The sequence below is a fragment of the Macaca mulatta genome, chromosome 3, assembly GCF_049350105.2.
Source record: "Macaca mulatta isolate MMU2019108-1 chromosome 3, T2T-MMU8v2.0, whole genome shotgun sequence".
NCBI classification, from domain to species: Eukaryota; Metazoa; Chordata; class Mammalia; order Primates; family Cercopithecidae; genus Macaca; species Macaca mulatta.
This window is the reverse complement of record NC_133408.1, coordinates 129,908,948-129,931,828: the sequence shown is the minus strand read 5'-3', so window position 1 is coordinate 129,931,828 and position 22,881 is coordinate 129,908,948. Positions and strand designations below refer to the sequence as shown.

Genomic DNA, 22,881 nt, shown 5'->3' with positions numbered 1-22,881 from the left:
ATTACTTTATACATTTTTTAGATAATTTTATGAGTATAAAAGAGTATCTCATTAACGGTTGATTTGTAATTCCCTGTGTGGTGCTGTAATACTTACACATCTATCAAGGACTCTTATTTCCTCCCTTTGAAATTATCTACTTATTTTTCCTTTGGAAGATTTACCTTTTTTCATTGTGGGAATTCTTCATAAACTTGTCATTTTACTTGATAAAATGGTCATACTTAAAAGTCTGAGATTTCTCATTCACTTGAACTTTGTAGTCTTTTGTTACATAGTTGCTTAAATTGTTGAAATGTATCAATATTTTCCCTCACTGTTTCAAGTATTAATGCCTTTCCTAAGGAACCATTTCCTATTATGATGTCACAAATGTATTTTGCTAGGTTTACTGGGAAGATACACTAGTGGGATAGTTCTGTGTATACAGTGATTAAGCACACAGGTTCTGAAGCCAGTCTGTTTCTTTCAAAATTACCTCATTGCTTTTGAAGAATCAGGTAGTTAGTCAACTCGGTGTCTCAGTGCCTTTGTCTGTAATGACAAAAGATAGAAATGACACTATTAATAATAATACTTTCCTCACAGAATTGTTCTGAGTTTTACACCTGTTAACAAAATGAAAGAGTTAGTACAACATTCAGCATGCTATGTTAGCTATTATCATTCTAAATGTTTAGCCGTGTTTTCTTTTTTTGGTTGGTCACTATACATATATTACATGATGATGAATGTGTTCTATCATCTTTCACATGTATATCCAAATGACCAAACATCCTTCATTGAACAATGTATATATTTTTTCATCCTGAGGTTTGTCTATATAATTCTAGATATTCTTTTCTGTTCCATTGCGTTCTCTATTTTTGTGCCAATACCATGTTATTTTATTTAGCATAAACTACAGCAAGCCTTGAAGTTCTGTTCAGCAAATTTTTCTGTGCTCTTAAGATTTTTTTGTCTAAAAATTGTTTTGGCTACTTAATCCTTATAATTCTGCTTATTAGCATTGCATCAGTTTGAGTTTTGTAATGACATGAATTTGTAAAAAGATATTTATGATATCAGTATTCCTCACCATAGGATATTCGTTCATCTTTAGTTCATTTTGATGACCTTCAAAAAGTTGTTTAATTTTTCCCATAAAAACTTTGTATATACATTGTTAAAAATATTCTCTTAGGTTTCTTTTGCTATTTAAAGTAAGTTTATACTGAAATTAAAATTTTAATTGTCTGTAATATATGTAGAAAATTATTATAGTTGTATGTTGACCTTTTCTACAGGCATTAATGGTTACAGCCAGGATGAACATCCCATTGGGTTGCAGTAGCATCTGGTTGTACTGAAGCTTTATTACTGGCACCTGAAATGTTTCATTTTTTTTCTTTCTAGCTCAGCAATGCATTTAATTTTTTAAAGATATGGTTTATACTATGTTCTTCCCAAAAGAGAAGAGAATTATGTTGGTTTGGGTCCATTCTTTCATGATGTTTGAACTTAAATTCTCTATATAAATTTTAAAATTATTGATTCACATTCCATGAATAACTGAAGATTTCATTTTTCTTTCATAAATATATAAATACTTTGTAGCTATCTTTTCAATATTGAATGTTCTCCTCATTAAAAATAATACATTCCAAATCATACAGATTTACTTGTTCATAAATGACATTTTGTTCTAGTTATTTCCTAGTTAATATTTTTTAATTATTGTATATTTTCCATCTACTAAAGTGTAACTTGGTTATTTCTGATGGATAAGAAGAATGAGTTTTTTTAGATGTAAATCTTCAATCCAATGTATTTGGCCATAGAAATGTGAGCTAACAAATATATACTGTTTTAAGCTATTAAGTTTGTGATAATTTGTTATGCAGCAATAGAAAACTAATACAATTGACTTGCTTCTAACTTTAATGAGAATAAGTCCAAAGCTCTACAATTATGTCAGATGTTTGCTTTAGGATTCTAGTAAATGTATTTTATCAAATTAAGAAACATTGTTTCTGTTTCTCATTTATGATTATTTAAATTAAAAATCAATGTAGAATTATGTTTAATGCTTTTCTACATCTGTAATATCATATCATATTTCTCTTTGAATATGTTACTCTGGATATTAGTAGTGTTTCATTTTGTAATACCAAATCTGCCCTGCATTTCTGGATCATGATTACATTTCTATTCTATGTTAAGCTAATAATATGTACTCATCACTTATCTCTAGAATCTAACTATGATGCATGTTTTCTCTTAGTTTTATATCTTATTGGACATTATTTGAATCATCTTAAGGCACTGGGCAGAGGTACTTAGACACGTATGCTCAGGTTGATATCCCATCCAGAAGTTGTAACTATTTTCTTGTTGAAGTTTATCTTTGCCCAAGGGCCTTGAAGTAAATAAAAACTGTAGCAAGATGCTGTCATAGGTTGGGGTTTTTTTTTTTTCTTTAGTGTTGATAAAGTTCTAGGATACATGTGCACAACGTGCAGGTTTGTTACATATGTATACATGTGCCATGTTGGTGTGCTGCACCCATTAACTCGTCATTTACATCAGGTATATCTCCTAATGCTATCCCTCCACCCTCCTCCCTCCCTACAATAGGACCCGGTGTGTGATGCTCCCCTTCCTGTGTCCAAGTGATCTCATTGTTCAATTCCCACCTATGAGTGAGAACATGCAGTATTTAGTTTTCTGTTCTTGCGATAGTTTGCTGAGAATGATGGTTTCCAGCTGCATCCATGTCCCTCCAAAGTCACGAACTCATCCTTTTTTATGGTTGCATAGTATTCCATGGTGTATATGTGCCACATTTTCTTAATCCAGTGTGTCACTGATGGACATTTGGGTTAATTTCAAGCCTTTGCTATTGTGAATAGTGCTACAATAAACATACGTGTGCATGTGTCTTTATAGCAGCATGACTTGTAATCCTTTGGGTATATACCCAGTAATGGGATGGCTGGGTCAAATGGTATTTCTAGTTCTAGATCCTTGAGGAATCGCCACACTGTTTTCCACAATGGTTGAACTAGTTTACAGTCCCACCAACAGTGTAAAAGTGTTCCTATTTCTCCACATCCTCTCCAGCACCTGTTGTTTCCTGATTTTTTAGTGATTGCCATTCTAACTGGTGTGAGATGGTATCTCATTGTGGTTTTGATTTGCATTTCTCTGATGGCCAGTGATGATGAGCATGTTTTCATGTGTCTGTTGGCTCTATGAATGACTTCTTTTGAGAAGTGTCTGTTCATATCCTTTGCCTACTTTTTGATGGCATTGTTTTTTTCTTGTAAATTTGATTGAGTTCTTTATAGGTTCTGGATATTAGCCGTTTGTCAGATGAGTATATTGCAAACATTTTCTCCCATTCTGTAGGTTGCCTGTTCACTCTGATGGTAGTTTCTTTTGCTGTGAAGAAGCTCTTTAGTTTAATTAGATCCCATTTGTCAATTTTGGCTTCTGTTGCCGTTGCTTTTGGTGTTTTAGACATGAAGTCCTTGCACATGCCTATGTCCTGAATGGTATTACCTAGGTTTTCTTCTAGAGTTTTTATGGTATTAGGTCTAACATTTAAGTCTCTAATCCATCTTGAATTAATTTTCATATAAGGAGTAAGGAAAGGATCCAGTTTCAGCTTTCTGCTTATGGCTAGCCAATTTTCCCAGCACCATTTATTAAATAGGGAATCTTTCCCCATTTCTTGTTCTTGTCAGGTTTGTCAAAGATCAGATGGCCGTAGATGTGTTGTATTATTTCTGAGGGCTCTGTTCTGTTCCATTGGTCTACATCTCTGTTTTGGTACCAGTACAATGCTGTTTTGGTTACTGTAGCCTTGTAATATAGTTTGAAGTCAGGTAGCATGATGACTCCAGCTTTGTTCTTTTGGCTTAGGACTGTCTTGGCAATGCAGGGTCTTTTTTGGTTCCATATGAACTTTAAAGCAGTTTTTTCCAATTCTGTGAAGAAAGTCTTTGGTAGCTTAATGGGGATGGCATTGAATCTATCAATTACCTTGGGCAGTATGGCCATTTTCACGATATTGATTCTTCCTATCCATGAGCATGGTATGTTCTTCCATTTGTTTGTGTCCTCTTTTATTTCACTGAGCAGTGGTTTGTAGTTCTCCCTGAAGAGGTCCTTTACATCCCTTGTAAGTTGGATTCCTAGGTATTTTATTCTCTTTGAAGCAGTTGTGAATGGGAGTTCATTCATGATTTGGCTCTCTGTTTGTCTCTTACTGGTGTATAAGAATGCTTGTGATTTTTGCACATTTTGTATCCTGAGACTTTGCTGAAGTTGCTTATCAGCTTAAGGAGATTTTAGGCTTAGATGATGGGGTTTTCTAAATATACAATCATGTCATCTGCAAAGAGGGACAATTTGACTTCTTCTTTTCCTAACTGAATACCCTTGATTTCTTTCTCTTGCCTAATTGTCCTAGCCAGAACTTCCAACACTATGTTGAATAGGAGTGGTGAGAGAGGGCATCCCTGTCTTCTGCCAGTTTTCAAAGGGAATTTTTCCAGTTTTTGCCCATTCAGTATGATATTGGCTGTGGGTTTGTCATAAATAGCTCTTATTATTTTGAGAAACATTCCATCAATACCGAATTTATTGAGCATTTTTAGCATGAAGGGCTGTTGAATTTTGTCAAAGGCCTTTTCTGCATCTATTGAGATAATCATGTGGTTTTTGTCTTTGGTTCTGTTTATATGCTGGATTACATTTATTGATTTGCATATGTTGAACCAACCTTGCATCCCAGGGATGAAGCCCACTTGATCATGGTGGATAAGTTTTTTGATGTGCTGCTGGATTCGGTTTGCCAGTATTTTATTGAGGATTTTTGCATCGATGTTCGTCAGGGATATTGGTCTAAAATTCTCTTTTTTGTTGTATCTCTGTCAGGCTTTGGTATCAGGATGATGTTGGTGCTGTAAAATGAGTTAGGGGGGATTCCCTCTCTTTCTATTGATTGGAAGAGTTTCAGAAGGAATGGTACCAACTCCTCCTTGTACCTCTGGTAGAATTCGGCTCTGAATCCCTCTGGTCCTGGACTTCTTTTGGTTGGTAGGCTATTAATTATTGCCTCAATTTCAGAGCCTGCTACTGGTCTATTCAGGGATTCAACTTCTTCCTGGCTTAGTCTTGGGAGAGTGTAATTGTCCAGGAAATTATCCATTTCTAGATTGGGTTTTTTTGAGCAAACATATTTGAAGACAGTTGAGCACACAGTTGAGCATCCACTAACACTTGTGGAAGGGAAGGGAAGAAAGCAGGATTGAGCAGAGTAAGAAGTGAAGCTACCTGCAGTCCCAATATCAGTGTCAGCCTGGGCAGTTCTGGAGTTAGAATGGCCATCCAGAGTTGTCCTGATTGCACATGAGCCATCCCAGGAAGGACATAACTTTGCGGAAGGTGGCTTTCTGAAGCTGAGACAATTCCCTGAAGTGCTGACATCTGAAAGCTGTCTACTGTCAGCACTCCAGAAACTGGGATACCAAATCTTTCCTTGAAAGGAGAGTTGGGTTAAACCCACAGTATCCACTACAGGTATGTATGAAGAGACAATTATAAACAAACAAAAAAAAATCCACAAAACTTCTGCAGACTTGAATGATCCATTCAGGTAAGGACAATGCTGATGTTGGCTGTCGTAAATGGGATGGCCTGGTACTCTTGAAAAATCTCAAATACATTAAAAGGAACCTTGTGTATTACCATAGATGTAAACATGTTATGCATTGCTTTGTATAATACACCTCTTGCAGAATGACCATCAGATATTTTCAGTGTTTAGAGTTTTTTCCTCCTCTGAAATGTAGAAGGCTTATCATGGCCTAAGTAACCTTTCAGCCAATGAGAGGTAGGAAATTATCACATATCCTGAACCATAATTATTCCAACTGCAAATTTTATAAAACAAAAGTAAATATCTTCTGGTATGTGAGGTTTTAGTTGCAACATTGCTCTCCTCCGATGCCATGCTACCTGGATAGTATAGCTTAGAATCTGTGCAGGCTCTAATGTCAAGTTTAGCACCTCACTTCTCTCCTAATCTTTTCTCTCCAGCCCAGCTCAAATGGACAAAGAGGTCATTTTATATTTACCACCTAAGAATTTGATTTGAAAATAGGATCAGAAACCAGAGGAAATTTGATTTATGCCAGCCCTACGTCCAAGGTACCTACAAAAGGATAATATGCTTGTTTTTATGAGATAGTACTGATTGAGTGAGGGCACAATATGAAAATGGCTTATGGTTTGGCTACAGGGTCAGTTCAAAGGTCAAAGCCTCAAGTACTGTTCATTTGTTAGCAGATTTCAGAACAACTAATTTCACCTGTATTGTATTTATTTTTTCAGCCTCTTCAAAACCATTCTGTTGAGATTTACATCACAACTTCCCTCTCTTTTTCACATTTATTAAATTTGAAAAGCTTCCAAATACTGTTTCACCAACCTGTACCTCTATACAAATGACAAAACTTTTATTAAAACCATTTTTTTTTTTTTGATGAGTAAATCTGGAAAATAAGGAAGTAAAAGAATTACCTTGGGTCTGAGTTTTGATGGATAATATAGCCTCGTTTGAAAACCTAAATACACACATTTGCCGCACTAATATTTTTTTATATTTTGGTAAATAGTTATATCTTTAATAAATGGTTAAATTCCAAGAAAAATTTTGGCTCACAAGCCTTATTTCATCTCTTATGTTGGACCTTTAGAGTTATCAGTCCAAAGTGTTTACGACTCAGTGTCTGATAAATTCTTCCTTCCAGAAAACTTTAATCCTTCTTGTTTACCTCAAAGTTCAATATAAACACATTAAGTGCAAAGTCCTATATAAAATTCAAGTTGTTGAAAAAGACATTTTCCTTATTCATGTAAAGTTAGTCACGTAAAAATATGAAACATCAAGAGTAGTGTCTCATAAATTTTAAGTTTGAAATGGAAAGACTTTACGTGACTTAGACTTAATATGGCTTAGATTGCATGGCTAAAAACATAAATAGGCAATAAGTCAAAACAGGCTAAGTGGTTATTGATATCCATTGCTTAATTTAGAATATGACAACAATGATTTCTCTTATATTTCTTTTTGAGGAGAAATAGGATATAGAAGAGATTCAGTATTTTTAAGGTAACCAGAATGCCCTTGGAAAAGTTTTCTGTTCTTTTTTCTTTTTGTAGAGATAGGGTTTTGACATGTTGCCCAGGCTGAGCTCAAGTGATCTGCCCACCTCGGCTTCCCAAGTTGCTGGGATTACATGTATGAGCCACCATGCCTGGCCCCTTGGATAATATTTTTTTAAAGATAAAAATAAGACTCTAGTGGGAGCTGAATGATGTGAACACATGGACAGATGGGGCAGAACAACACACACTGGGGCCTGTTGGAGGAAGTAGGGGGAGGGATGGTACAGGGAAGAACAGCTAATGGATGTGGGGCTTAATACCTGGGTGATGGGATGGTCTGTGTAGTAAATAACTGTGGCACATGTTTACCTATGTAATAAACATGCACATCCTGCATATGTACCCTGGAACTTAAAAGTTGATTTAAAAAAAGAAAACACACACACACACACATATACACACACACACACACACACATATATACACATACACATATATGCACACTAAGGAGTTCCAGAATTAATTCAACGGATAATTAGCTGGTTATGAAGCCAAAAACATGGCCCTGCCCCCGGTTTATAGATATATAGATAGATAGATGATTGATAGATAGATAGATGGATAGATATAGATAGATATAGATTGATAGATGGATAGATATAGATAGATAGATATAGATCTATTTCCCTTCAGGGTATTGCACTGATATACTGCATACTGAGATAGACTGTGACATAATGTATATTGGAGTTGAAATACTCTCAGTCCCCATTATTTAGAAGAGATTAGATCCTTAGATTCTCTTTAACTAAAATTAAAGAACCATATCCGAATTCCACAGAGAGGAAAACATGTCTTAATGAGTACTCAGTGGGTGTTAAAGTAAGGGCAATGACTAGAGCAAAAACTAACAGGAAAACATGCCAATCCATCTTGCTAGCATTTTAAGACAATATACCACCTTCATTCTCTCTCTCTCTCTTCCTCTCTCCCTTAAACTCAATGCCACTCATTACCTGTCTTGCCTCCCTCCCTTCATCTCTCCAGCTCGACACACGTTCCCTTATTTTATTATATGATTTATTCCCATTTGTGGAATTTTCCAAATGATATGGAGAAAAGGTTTTTCTGGAGGTTCATCAAAATTCTTCTCTAAGACTAAGAATAAATTAAAGCAGGCGTGTGGCATCCCTGCTGGTGGGGATTGGCTCCCCATGTTTAACAGTGTAATCTAATATTAACAAAATTAATTGCTAGGCTTGAGTACCCTCCAGCTCACATCAAAAGTCTTCAGCCTACTGTTCCAAGTATATATTTTCAACATGGTTTTCTAGTCTATATTATGTAGATATTAATTAAGTCCTGTGGTCATCTTTTTCCAATGATAGCTTATTTCCAATCATAGGAATTGTTTTTATTGGTTTAATTTATATTTTTCTATGTTTATCATTACATCTCTTACCTCTGATTCCAATTTACCAATTATTACAGTTTAACAGCCAAGTTCTAAATATTAAATGTGTTTATATTTTAAATATGTTTGTTATATATAGCATATATAACATTATATATGTATGCGTGTGTATGTATGTGTGTGTGTGTGTGTGTGTGTATACACACATATATACACACACCAGAAATTTGACAACATTTTTTATTCCAAAAATAAAAGCATCCAGCAAAGAAGCCAAAAACATGGCCCTGCTCCGGTTTAAACCTTCTGACTTCAGGGACATAATTACAGCAGAAACTGACTTAGGTCCAATTACATGCAGGGCTCTAGCTGGGTGCCTCCTGTTTCTTCAAAGATGAGTAGCCAGAATTTAGAATTTAAATTGTCAGCTCAAAGAAACACAGGGTGTATTTAGTTTCTGCTACTTAAAGAGTCATCTGAGAACCTAGAGGGGAAGACTCCTATGTCATTCATGTATTTCTCTGAGCTTGACCCTAGTTTTTTAGGTTAGAAAGGGGTCCTAGGTTCCTGAAAAATGGAAAACTTAGCACTCTTTTCAATTACTTTGTACTTTATGAAATAACTTATGGCCAGAGCCTGCTATTCAATGCAAATGAATGTGACTCTATTCTCCCACATTGCATATAAGGGATGGAGGGTGGAGAGTGGGAGGGAAATGGAGGGGGAAATGAAAATCTCTTGAAATAATATAGTAATTAGTTTCTCTGTTTGAAAACTCTAAGTTTCATTAAACAGCAATAATAACCAGCAGTAAGTAAACTGCCACCCCCAGGAGAGGGAAAAATGTCAAATTTCATCCTAAAAAGACTTTTGTGAAAACACAGGCAGTCAATTCCATTTTATTCTGAAGATTTATTTCATACCAGTCAAAATTAATTCAAACCTGTCTCCCAGATGCAATGAGTGTGAAGAACTAAACTTACTGTCATCGGATTTTGCTGTGTCTCACCATCTCTAAATATTGAATATGGATGGCAGAAATAGACTTTTATTTGAAATCTGTGTTAAGGAAGCTTTAGTTCAAAAAAACACATGCTGATACAACAGTGTGTGAGCATGTGTGTGTGTGTGTCTTTGTGTGTGTGTGAGAAAGAGAAAGAAAGACAGAGAACCAGAGAGAAAGAGAGATTTTCCTTTTCTAGGATCTACTTCTGTATATGTACCTCTCCTTTGTATCATATACATGTAATAAAACCAGGGAAGGGGAGAGGGGCTCATTTTAGCCTTCCTGAAAGAAAGGCCTTAGTGTTAAATGCTATGTAAAATGATTTCACTCACCACTAAAGAAGTGACATATTTGAAAAATGATACAGCAGTTCTTTGAAATTCACTAAAGAGTTCCAGAATTAATTCAATGGATAATTAGCTGGTTATGGAGCCAAATCACAACTTGCATGTTGCAATTAAAATAGTAAATAATCATTTCACTTACTGTATGAGTTTTTTCCTTGTGAACTGAAAAATTTTATTACAAAGTATGAAATCAGGGAACTTAGTATGTACATATTTACAGGTATTTATGGAACTTCAAATTCTATTCCAGGTAAATTTGAATAAAAATAGTTTAAACAAAAGTCAATATTCTTTCTTTGACAAGGCAGGTACCCTAATTCTGCTACATGAAGTTGGCATAATATATATTAACAGCCAATGCCAAAATCCAAAAACATTATAATTCACATATTATAATAGACAATAATGTTAATGATAGGTAAAATGTGTGCCTAATTCATTTAAACAGATTCCCTTCTCTTGTCACCCATCAATCCAATTGCAGCAAAACCCAAATTAGTAAGCTTTTACAAGTGTCAGGCATTGCATGCATTGCACTAAATGAGTATGTGGTACTCATACATAAAGAAATGCTTTCAAGTGAGTTTGAACTGCCCTTCTTTTGGGGCTCTAGAACATCAGATCGACAAATTGGCACCCATTTGGCCTGTCAAAATCCATTAAAACCTTGGGTGAGTATCTTTTTAGCGTCTAGGAAGGCAGCCAACACCACCTCCCATGCTTTGTCAAAGGTCAGATATATGGCATGTCTTGTCTCTCCTTAGAGGGGTTTGTCCATCTTGGGAATCTTTAAACATGATCCAAGTTTACTAGCCTCAGCTCTCTGATGGGCTCAAAAAAAGTTATGATCCCACCGATTATCTGGAGTTTTCTTGTTGCAAGGGAAGAAGACACTATTTTAATAGATTCCTACATACTATGCAGAACTAGAGGTGACCTAATAAACATTTGTCTGTATTTTTAATTGTTGTAAACATTGTTCACAACAGGTACATAATATTCCACTGCAAATATCTACCATAATTTACTTGACTATTGCACTGTTGTTAAATGGTTTCTTTCCAGTTTTTTACCATTAAGAAAGCAATTGCAGTAAACATATTTATGTATATAGCTTATTTTGTATTCAGTATTATTTCCTTAGGACATGTCCACAAATACAAAATACTTGGTTAAAAAAGAATAGGGTCAGACTCCAGCTGATGGGTTTGAATCAAGTTCTACCATTGATTGTCTGTATTCTTCAGGTCGTTGAGTAATCCTCCAAACATTTTTTTGTAAAATATTTTCATTTTGCAAAATAATAATAGTAGCATCTGTCTCTTAAAGTTGCTGTGAGAAGTAAGTGAAATAGCACAAATGCAGTGCCTGGGAGTGGATCATCAGAAGGTAAGCATGCAATTGTTGTTATTATAAGATAATCTTTTTATAGAATTTTTACAAACAACTTTCTATAATTGAGCATTTCACACCATCCTAAAATGTATAACAGAAGCCTGCCTTTAGAAATCTTTGACATTTATTTTCATCCAGAAAACATAAGTTCTCCTATGTACACTGTTTTATTATCACATATGTTGTATGATACAGTCAAAACGCCAGGGGTATGTATGAAGGCGAATATACTTGGGCTCAAATCCTGGTATCGTATTTAATCATTTACGAACTTGAAAACTATTTTTAACTTCTCGATTTTCAGGTCCCACATGATATTAATAATCACTCCTAGTCATTAAAAGGATTAGATATAATATAGGTAAATTACTTAGACATATTACATACTCAAAATAGGTTTCTCATCCTAAGTGCACATTAGAATTACCTAGAGATCTGATGTCCAGCTGCATCCCAAGCCATTCCCATCTAAATTTGGAGGCTGGCCCCAAGTCAGTATGTTGTTACAGCTCCCTAGGTGAGGCAAATAGTCAGGTTGTCAAACCACTGCCTCCTCATCATGTTATAGGCTTAATAACAACCAAAATGTATAAATGACTTTATAATTTACAAATCACTACCATAAACATAATTGGATTTGATTACTACAAAATATTTGAAGCATTATTTTTATTGAAAATGCTTATATTTTTACAAAAGTACATGGATTATGAGCTATGATAATGGGTCATGTTGGCACAATTCCCTTTGCTCTATCTCAAATTCAAGGTATTTCATGTAAGCTCATACAGTTGTCACCAGATCTGTTTACAAATCTCTTGTTACATTTATATCATATATCAACACCTCAAGCACAAAATATTTTTTATGTAAAAAGCCAGCCAAATCCTTCACAAAATGTCTGTAAATAATGTTCAGTACTTTCTTCTGCCTCTTACTCAGTGACCTGATCATAGATACACAGACAGATGGATAAATAGATAAATAGAATACCAACAAGTTGCAAATAACTTTGTCTTATCTGTAGCCTGCCACCCCCCGCCCTTTCTTTGCTATGAACACCAAGAACCTGGGTCTATAGGCATTAAAAAATACTGTAGAAACTTGCAAAGAGTAAAATAATTGGTTGGGATTTCAGAAACATTGATTTTCATACAGAATCCAAGAGAAGGGGCCTACTGATGAATGAAGAAGTGGCTTTCTAGATTATTGTAAAACAAGGATTTTGTAAAACAGCAGCATATGTTACTCCCTTCCACCACTAAAAAAGCTATAATATGGTTTTTCTGTCCCTCCATGTATGACTACTTGATTTAGATGACTCATATTGTCCTGTAAGTTTTTACGGCTCAGTTCTTAATGGATTTTGTATTGGAACCTTATAATTTAAGAAATTTAAAGAGTATTTTCTTGGACTATTGAAAAAGTACCTGTTTGGGGCTATTTCAAAGATATATGGAGTCCCAAGATAGGAATACTTGTTAAAATAAGAGTACTGGTGACATAATGGTATAGCTTGAAAAGCAAACAATATATCTTTAAAATAAATTATACAGGTTTAATAGAAAATGATACCTCAATATCACTGGCCAATGTGATGTAAAAAGTCTAGCTGCATTTAGCCAATAGATGTGACTATTTTGACTGGCCTCTAAAATTCCTACTCCTGCTTCTAAGTATCCTTGTAGCCTATTTTTAGATATTACAATATTATGAAACATTCCAAAAGATGCATACAGAATAAAACTCTGCTGCTGACTCAGCTTCTATTGTATCTTAACCCAATAATGATATATTGAGAATTAAGACTCTGTATACTATAGTATATATTTTAATTATACTTTTATAAACCTGAATAAAATATAATTAAAATGTACTTACTCTAGAGCTACAATATGAGAGTCTATTATTTTAATGCACACATTATAGAAAATGTAATTGACTTCCCAACAAAACCAGAAACTCTTCCTCATAACGAGGAAAACTAATCTCTATGCTGGGTAGATTTATCAGGAGTTATTATTATCTTAAGCTAAAAAGTCAAAACAAGTAAATATTTTATAAGGTGTCATTATTAACAAATGTATATTGATTCTCTCCTCTCCCCAGATTTTTTCCACCCTATTGTTCACTTAAGGAAAAAGCAGGTTGATTTACTTATTTCAGTATTTTCTTCTCACTCAATTTGGGTCTGGAAAGTACCTTGTGAGTATGATCTCTAATGTTTCTTGCTGATGTGTAGCAGGATTATTCCTGTAGACTTATGAAAACAGAATCCCAACACAGAGTACAAGACGGTGCTCCATGACATGCCACTTCCAAAGACATAAATTTTTCCTTGTCAGGAGCACAATGCTTCTTGTTATTGTAACCAAATTCTCATTGATTAAAACAAAAACTCAGGCTGCATAAGACAGCAGCTGCAAGTAGTTATCTAAGCTGTGTCTACATAAGGCAATTTTTACACAGTAGTGCAAGCAAAAGAAGATCATTTATTTACCTGTCTTTTTCAATCTATTTTTATAAATCCAGAGAAAGATTAATAGTTCTTCAGAAAAAGTATTTTTAATAAGTCAGACATTTTTGATTAAAACAAAAATTTTGATGAAATGTTTAGTATGGCTCAATAAAAATAAAAGCTAAAGTATATATGGAATTGTGGGGTTTTATTCAAAAAGTTTGTGAGAATCATTTGATGAAGAAAATCTGATTAACTATTTTCAATTTGGGAGTAAAGAGGTAGCTAATTGCCTCCTCAAAATAGGTTAAAAAATGGGATTAGGTTGCTCAAGAGAGATAATAGTTTTTTGATCAGAAATATAATTTCTATGGCTGTAAATATTTTAGCTGCATAAGTGTGGTAATCCAACAGACAAGCTGTCTGTAGTTTTAAAATATAAACAGGGTAATTTGCATTAGACACTGTCTAGTCAGTATGAAGCCAAAATGTTGCTCGTCAGAAGTTTTCAGGGGTAATTGACTTCAAACTTTTATTTTTCTTTTTAATACCTGACAATTTACAATATGAGCTTTTCCTTGGAAAACTCATATTTCTCTGGACTGTCTGCCTGGAGGAACATGGAGTGGCTAACTCACAATTTGCTTTCAGTAAATTCCGTGATCTAGTTGTTATTAGAAAAGCAATGTAATGCTTGTGTGATTTAGTCAGGTAAAATAACAATGTGTGCTAACCGGTCACTTGGTGCTTAGAACACTAGCACAGACTTCCACATGGATATTATAATCCCAGTGACTACTTGCCATATTAGGAGAGTCTGGTCATCTATGAAAGCTAACAGCCAGCAAGGGAATGGCTAAGATTTCAGCGGTGAGTTTATAATTCCCAAGGACTCCATAGGACACTTTCTCTACTCTCCAGAGTTTTATAGATGAAGGCAGAGTATTATTTGTAAAAACTCTCTGTTTGTCCTCAGTCAAGGTCATGAGAATTTCAGAATAAATTCAGAAAATGGATGCACTGCACTCAACATATTCATGTGTTAAAGATACAAATATAATTTACCAGGCAAAAATAGCAACCGATCATAAATAGAGCAGAAGTACTTTCAAGGAGATTAAATCCATGCTTTGCACAATTAAGCAGTGCTACCCACTGAGTGAGGATGCTTTATAGTATCTCATATTTTCATAACAAACTGTTTGGTAAATTTAAATGAAAAGTTTAGTGGGTTCAACAGTGAGTGACCTGCTAATGAGTTGTTAAACCAAAGAAATAAGGAAAGAAAAAAAAAAAGGAAATAAGGAAAGTAAGAAAAAAAGGATAGCTCATTTAAGCAAAAATCGCAAGTCTAATAAAACACAGCAGCTACATAGCAGTTTATTCTAATACAAAGCTATGCTTCGATTTATGAAAAGGGGAAAAACCTGCACAGTACCTGCAATAAATGTCTTCCATGTCTGTTGGGATAGAATGTTGCAGTAGTTTTGCTATAGCTTCAAATTCAAAATGCGTAAGATTAAGTTTTTAAATTATTGTTTTAATAGAATTTTAGCAAAAAACAAATTGAAAATATTCAGTTGCAATGATTGGAATTGCCATCATGAACCCAAATTTGAACACCTTAGGCCAATATTAGCATAGCCTCACATTATAATATTTTGATTATAGTACCTTTATTTTACAAAAAATAGGGGGCTTTCTGTTGTGAATTGTATTTTTCAAATCAAAAGGTAGAAGAGTACCCACTGTGTGTCATGGTACATTCTATATTTTAACTCTTTTAAACACCACAGTGATTTTGGAAAGTTAACATCCCCAGTGGATGAAAACAGATTCAGAGAAGCTGTCTGACTTTGCCTCTAAGTACAAGACGTGCGTTTGTTGTATAAACTTGTTTTTCCTAAGTTTACTGTATTACTATGAGTGGTACTGCTATCTCACCGATCAACAAACATAAATCAAACATAAATATATGAACTCATGAAAAGTGCTTAGTGCAACCCCCAGAAAAAGTGAGTTTCTATAATTTTTTATGATGATAATCATCATCATATTAGGATTCTCTTTTGCATCCAAGTAGTGCTACACTTCCCTTCATAATTTCTACCTGCTATCTCTCTTAGCAGTTCCTTTTTACAGTTCTTGCTATGCCTTCCTTAACTCAAGCTTCTGTTGCCTCCTGACTTGACTGTCATAATAAAGTACAAAGTGATTTCTCATCTCTCATTTTGCCTCTTTTTTCCAAAACCATTTACATCTTTAATGTTAGTATCACCATGATTTTTCTAAAATGAGATCTATGTTAGATTACTGTTTAAGGTCCCTCAATGATTTCTAATAGGAAGGCACAGACCCTTTCGTGGTATAAATGGTCTTATGTCATGTACCCTCCCTTTTCCTATTAAATGTTATATCTTAGCACTCTCATTTCTCAACAGGAGAGCTAAAACTTTTACATGCTATGAATGGTTCTGTGCAGTCTACCAATCTGCCTTATGTTTACCTGCTAAACATCATCACTCACTACTCATATTCAATCATATTCTAGACCCCAAAGGTCTAACTTTGAGTTGCTCAAATCTTGCATAAGTTTTCATGGTTGCACACCTCACATGGTAGTTACACTTTAAGTTTCCATATACACTATACTTACATGCTTTTTTTTCCCCTGCTGTTCTCTTGTAGAAGTAACTAATTTATTATCTGTGCCTCCTCTAAATTCCCAGTTTACCTATGTTAGAAACTGTGCTATTCTATCTTATACACACACACACACACACACACACACACACACACACGTTTGTTTATATGCATTTTTGATAGCAAGCTTTGTTTCGGCAGAACCTAGCATGTACTAAAGCACCTGGCATATTACCTGGATTATATTCCAATCTCCATGACAATAATTGGAAACATTTCAGGATTACTTAGTAGTACTAGGACCTCATAAATATAGGCAAATTTGTTAAGACATGGTATTTTCTGTCATTTAAGAAGTCCAGAATTGTCAAAATTGTTGTCAATTTGCAGAGTAATTTAATTCTGATCATTCTTTTTGTTACTAGACTTGTGAATTATTCAAGAATTGTGTTTCCTTCTTTATGCTGGCTTCCAGAATGTATACCTCCAATATTTATATGTAAAATAAATAAGATATGTATTTTGTTTCATAAATTCACTATCCTTATTTTACATTTCCTATTTTACTTCATACTAATTTTGTTACCATATTTTACTTTTTACCCAGTGTTAGCTTGGAAAATGGAACATGAGGAAAAGCTTATATGCAAAGGGTTTATCGAGTGGTAACATTACAGACCAGAAGAATTAGGAAAGAAAAGGAAGGGAGGCGAGAAGGCAAAGTAGGTATTTGGGAGTGTGATACAAACTTGGCCATAGAGTTAGAAGAAAACACAGTTGTTTATATGCTGGATTACATTTATTGATTTGCATATGTTGAATGAGCCTTGCATTGCAGGGATGAAGCCCACTTGATCATGGTGGATAAGCTTTTTGATGTGCTGCTGGATTTGGTTTGCCAGTATTTTACTGAGGATTTTTGCATCGATGTTCATCAGGGATATTGGTCTAAAATTCTCTTTTTTTGTTGTGTCTCTGCCAGGCTTTGGTATCAGGATGATGTTCACCTCATAAAATGAGTTAGGGAGGATTCCCTCTTTTTCTATTGATTGGAAGAGATTCAGAAGGAATGGTACCAGCTCCTCCGTGTACCTCTGGTAGAATTCGGCTGTGAATCCATCTGGTCCTGGACTTTTTTTGGTTGCTAGGCTATTAATTATTGCCTCAATTTCAGAGCCTGCTATTGGTCTATTCAGGGATGCAAGTTCTTCCTGGTTTAGTCTTGGGAGACTGTAAGTGTCCAGGAAATTATCCATTTCTTCTAGATTTTCTAGTTTATTTGCATAGAGGTGTTTATAGTATTCTCTGATGGTAGTTTGTATTTCTGTGGAGTCGGTGGTGATATCCCCTTTATCATTTTTTATTGCATCTATTTGATTCTTCTCTCTTTTCCTCTTTATTAGTCTTGCTAGCGGTCTATCAATTTTGTTAAGAACCAAAGACAAAAACCACATGATTATCTCAATAGATGCAGAAAAGGCCTTTGACAAAATTCAACAGCCTTCATGCTAAAAACTCTCAATAAATTCGGTATTGATGGAATGTTTCTCAAAATAATAAGAGCTATTTATGACAAACCCACAGCCAAAATCATACCGAATGGGCAAAAACTGGAAGCATTCCCTTTGAAAACTGGCTCAAGATAGGGATTCCCTCTCTCACCACTCCTATTCAACACAGTGTTGGAAGTTCTGGCTAGGGCAATAAGGCAAGAGAAAGAAATAAAGAGTATTCAGTTAGGAAAAGAAGAAATCAAATCGTCCCTGTTTGTAGATGACATGATTGTATATTTAGAAAACCCCATCATCTCAGCCCAAAATCTCCTTAAGCTGATAAGCAACTTCAGCAAAATCTCAGGATACAAAATCAATGTGCAAAAATCACAAGCATTCTTATACACCAGTAAGAGACAAACAGAGAGCCAAATCATGAAGGAACTCCCATTCACAATAGCTTCCAAGAGAATAAAATACCTAGGAATCCAACTTATAAGGGATGTAAAGGACCTCTTCAGGGAGAACTACAAACCACTGCTCAGTGAAATAAAAGAGGACACAAACAAATGGAAGAACATACCATGCTCATGGATAGGAAGAATCAATATCGTGAAAATGGCCATACTGCCCAAGGTAATTGATAGATTCAATGCCATCCCCATTAAGCTACCAAAGACTTTCTTCACAGAATTGGAAACACTGCTTTAAAGTTCATATGGAACCAAAAAAGAGCCCGCATCTCCAAGACAATCCTAAGTCCAAAGAACAAAGCTGGAGGCATCACGCTACCTGACTTCAAACTATACTACAAGGCTACAGTAATCAAAACAGCATGGTACTGGTACCAAAACAGAGATGTAGACCAATAGAACAGAACAGAGCCCTCAGAAATAATACCACACATCTACGGCCATCTGATCTTTGACAAACCTGAGAGAAACAAGAAATGAGGAAAGGATTCCCTATTTAATAAATGGTGCTGGGAAAATTGGCTAGCCATAAGTAGAAAGCTGAAACTGGATCCTTTCCTTTCTCCTTATATGAAAATTAATTCAAGATGGATTAGAGACTTAAATGTTAGACCTAATACCATAAAAATCCCTAGAAGAAAACTTAGGTAACACCATTCAGGACATAGGCATGGGCAAGGACTTCACGTCTAAAACACCAAAAGCAATGGCAACAAAAGCCAAAATTGACAAATGAGATCTCATTAAACTAAAGAGCTTCTGCACAGCAAAAGAAACTACCATCAGAGTGAACAGGCAACCTACAGAATGGGAGAAAATTTTTGCAATCTACTCATCTGACAAAGGGCTAATATCCAGAACCTACAAAGAACTCAAACAAATTTACAAGAAAAAAACAAACAACCCCATGAAAAAGTGGGCAAAGGATATGAACAGATATTTCTCAAAAGAAGACATTCATACAGCCAACAGACATATGAAAACATGCTCATCATCACTGGCCATCAGAGAAATGCAAATCAAAACCACAATGAGATACCATCTCACACCAGTTACAATGGCGATCATTAAAAAGTCAGGAAACAACAGATGCTGGAGAGGCTGTGGAGAAATAGGAACACTTTTACACTGTTGGTGGGATTGTAAACTAGTTCAACCATTGTGGAAAACAGTGTGGCGATTCCTCAAGGATCTAGAACTAGAAAAACCATTTGACCCAGCCATCCTATTACTGGGTATATACCCAAAGGATTATAAATCATGCTGCTATAGAGACACATGCACACGTATGTTCATTGCGGCACTATTCACAATAGCAAAGGCTTGAAATCAACCCAAATGTCCATCAGTGACAGACTGGATTAAGAAAATGTGGCACATATACACCATGGAATACTATTCAACCATAAAAAAGGATGAGTTTGTGTCCTTTGTAGGGACATGGATGCAGCTGGAAACCATCATTCTCAGCAAACTATCGCAAGAACAGAAAACCAAATACAGCATGTTCTCACTTATAGGTGGGAATTGAACAATGAGATCACTTGGACACCCGAAGGGGAACATCACACACTGGGACCTATTGTGGGGAGGGGTGAGGGGGGAGGGATTGCATTGGGAGATATACCTGATGTAAATGACGAGTTGATGGGTGCTGATGAGTTGATGGGTGCAGCACACCAACATGGCACATATATACGTATGTAACAAACCTGCACGTTGTGCACATGTACCCTAGAACTTTAAGTATAAAAAAAAAATACACAGCTGACTGTTTGCCATAAGAAACGTCTTTCGGAAAAGACATGTAGAATCGTGTTGCTTCAGTATAGTCCATCAGGAGGAGGACGGAAAAGACATTCACTTTCCAGATTCTTAAAGTCCCCAGTCCCTCGTTTTTATTCTCCCCATGGGCGTTAAAATTCTTGCTTTCTTGGATTGTCCTCCTTTCCCTGTCCAGGCAATTGCTGGAAAAGCTGGATGTCAATCCCTGAGGCTGGATGTCTTCCTCTAGGTCAGAAAGCTTTGGACAGGAACAGAACTTGTGTGTGTCCCGCTGGGTGAGGCTTTAGTGCTAGAGTTGCAGTGGCCCACTATGGTGACATCAAGAGGGACTCTGATACATTCCACTTCTTACCTCCAAACAAGCTGTAGTAGTAAATAGTGTCAGAAGGGAAAATAAAGGCAGAGGCTTAAAGAGGCAGATAGTTAAACTGAGTTCATCCCTTGTGCCTTTCTGCTTGCATCCTTTTATGGTATCTGGATCTTATATAAGAACAGGATGGTATCATATCTTCCATAAAAGGGAATATGCAGGTTCCACCGCTTTAAAAATCTTAACAAACTTTAACAAACTGAAACTGTAGTCTGCAGTGCAGCAGCTAACCCCAAGATCTAGTACCATGGAGTCAAGATTTCCTTCATCCTAAGCCATCATCTTCCCTCATCTGGTATGCTTGCTTTCTGGAGTGACCTAGATATTAAATTCAAACTCAGAGAAGTGTGATTTCTTGTTGTGCTAATATATATTCACAATTTTCATTGGCCATGGAAATGCCAAAAGACAGTCTAGTGAATTACTTAGGTTCCAGGTCTACTCTTATGTTCCCCCATGGTGCAGTTGTAACTGTAGGTATCCCTGGTCAAAGTCAATTTCCCCACTCAGTAAAATAAGTTTGCTCTTGGGATGCTAGTATCATGGCCCCCTTTCCTTTAATATATCAGATTTCTTTTTTCAGATGCCTGACCAAATAGCCAAGATATTATTTTCCAGGAATAAGTAAGTCCATATCTTTATGTATGACTGTTTCTCTTTTCATATAAAGTGGATGTTAAAGTGCACCACTCATAGATCTAGTCACTGGAAGGATTTTTCTTTATCCTTATTTTTATAAAATCACCCTTTAGTGGAACTATAATGAGTAACAGATTAACTCCAGTTAGTATCATCATATCATTCTTAAATTTCTGTAAACCAGGCCTGAGCATTTTTCTTCATCTAATTAGGTTGTAGGGAAACCCCCGTGAAACTACAGGTAAGAAGCAAGATAGAAGCATCAGGACAAAAGAGGTAAGTGTCAAAGGAGTGTAGAACACCTATTCATAACTTACACATTAGCAGGTCTGTTACCCACAAGGTGACAGCTTTAGTTGTGTAATTATTTGATGTTCCATAGTCAGGTACATAGTTTCATCTAAGGCATAGTAGCTGCAGATTAATATATTCATTTAATGAACATTTTAGCTAAACATACACTGCTAAATAACTCATAAAGACTATGTTTCAGGTCAGATATAAAAATGCATTGTACTGAATATAAAAGAAAATATATCAGTATTTGTGGAACACATCTCAAGTAGTGTTGAGTGAAAAATTTACAGCATTAAATGAATGAATTAAAGGAAATATTCTAAGTTCCTACCTCAAGTATCTAGAAAAAGAAAAATAAATCCAAACCAAGTAGAATTGGAGAAATAATAAAGATATGAGCATAAATAAATGAAATAGAAAACAGAAAAACAATAGAGAAAACCAATACAACAAAGATTTGGTTCTTTGCAAAACATCAATAAAACTGACAAATATGTAGCATGACAGAGAGACAGAAAGAGACACATGGAAAACAAAGTACCAATATCATGAATGAAACAGGAATATCACTATAATTCCTGCAGACATCAAGAAGATATGAAAAACTATGCACATAAATGGGACAAAATAGATGAAATGGGCCCTTTCTTGAAATACACAAACTACTATAACTATTAGCACATACAATTTAACAATATAAAAATGTTATACACCATAGTCAAGTGAAGTTCATTCCAGGGATGCAAAACAAGATCAATATTTGACAATCAATATAGTCCACCACATTAATTAGCTAATTTTAAAAAACATATCAATTGATGTAGAAAAATCCTCAGTTTGATAAGCAGCATCTACAGAAATCCTACATCTAGCATTCTCCTTCAGTGGTGAAAGTTTGAAACATTTCCTCCTAAGATCTGTAACAAGGCAAGTATACATGCTCTCACAATTTTTATTCAATAAACATTAGAAATTGTAGCTAGTGGATTAAGGCAAGAAAATAAAAATTAAGGGCATGCAGATCAGAAAGGAAAAATGAAACTTTTTATTTGCAGATGACATGACTGTCAATGTAAAAATTTAAATTCAATCTAATAAAATTCTAGAATTAATCAGTTTAGCAAGGTCACATGACACAAGTTAAAATTCAAAAATCAATTATATTCCTATCTACTAGCAACAAACATGTGGATACCAAAATTGAAATTACAATATATTTTATTACTTCCAAAAATCAAAATGACTTACAGGTATATTTAATAACCATTTATAGTAACTGTATCCTGAAAACTAAAAATCATTTATTAAAAAAGTCAAAAAAGATCTAAGTAAATGGAAAGACGTACCATATTTATGGGCTAGAAGGCTAACATGGCAAGCATGAATTTTTGCCGAGTTAATAT

General features: G+C 35.1%; 1 long non-coding RNA gene across 2 annotated transcripts in view; it reads left to right on the top strand.

Annotated features, from left to right (window-relative positions):
• Positions 1 to 373: 373 nt before the first annotated feature.
• Positions 374 to 22,881, top strand: part of LOC144340088 (uncharacterized) — a 48,760-nt gene continuing 26,252 nt past the window's right edge. For both annotated transcript variants that reach the window (XR_013415814.1, XR_013415813.1), the window contains exons 1-2: positions 374 to 500; positions 21,401 to 21,457. This is a non-coding gene — a long non-coding RNA (uncharacterized LOC144340088). The remainder of the gene's footprint in view (positions 501 to 21,400; positions 21,458 to 22,881) is intronic.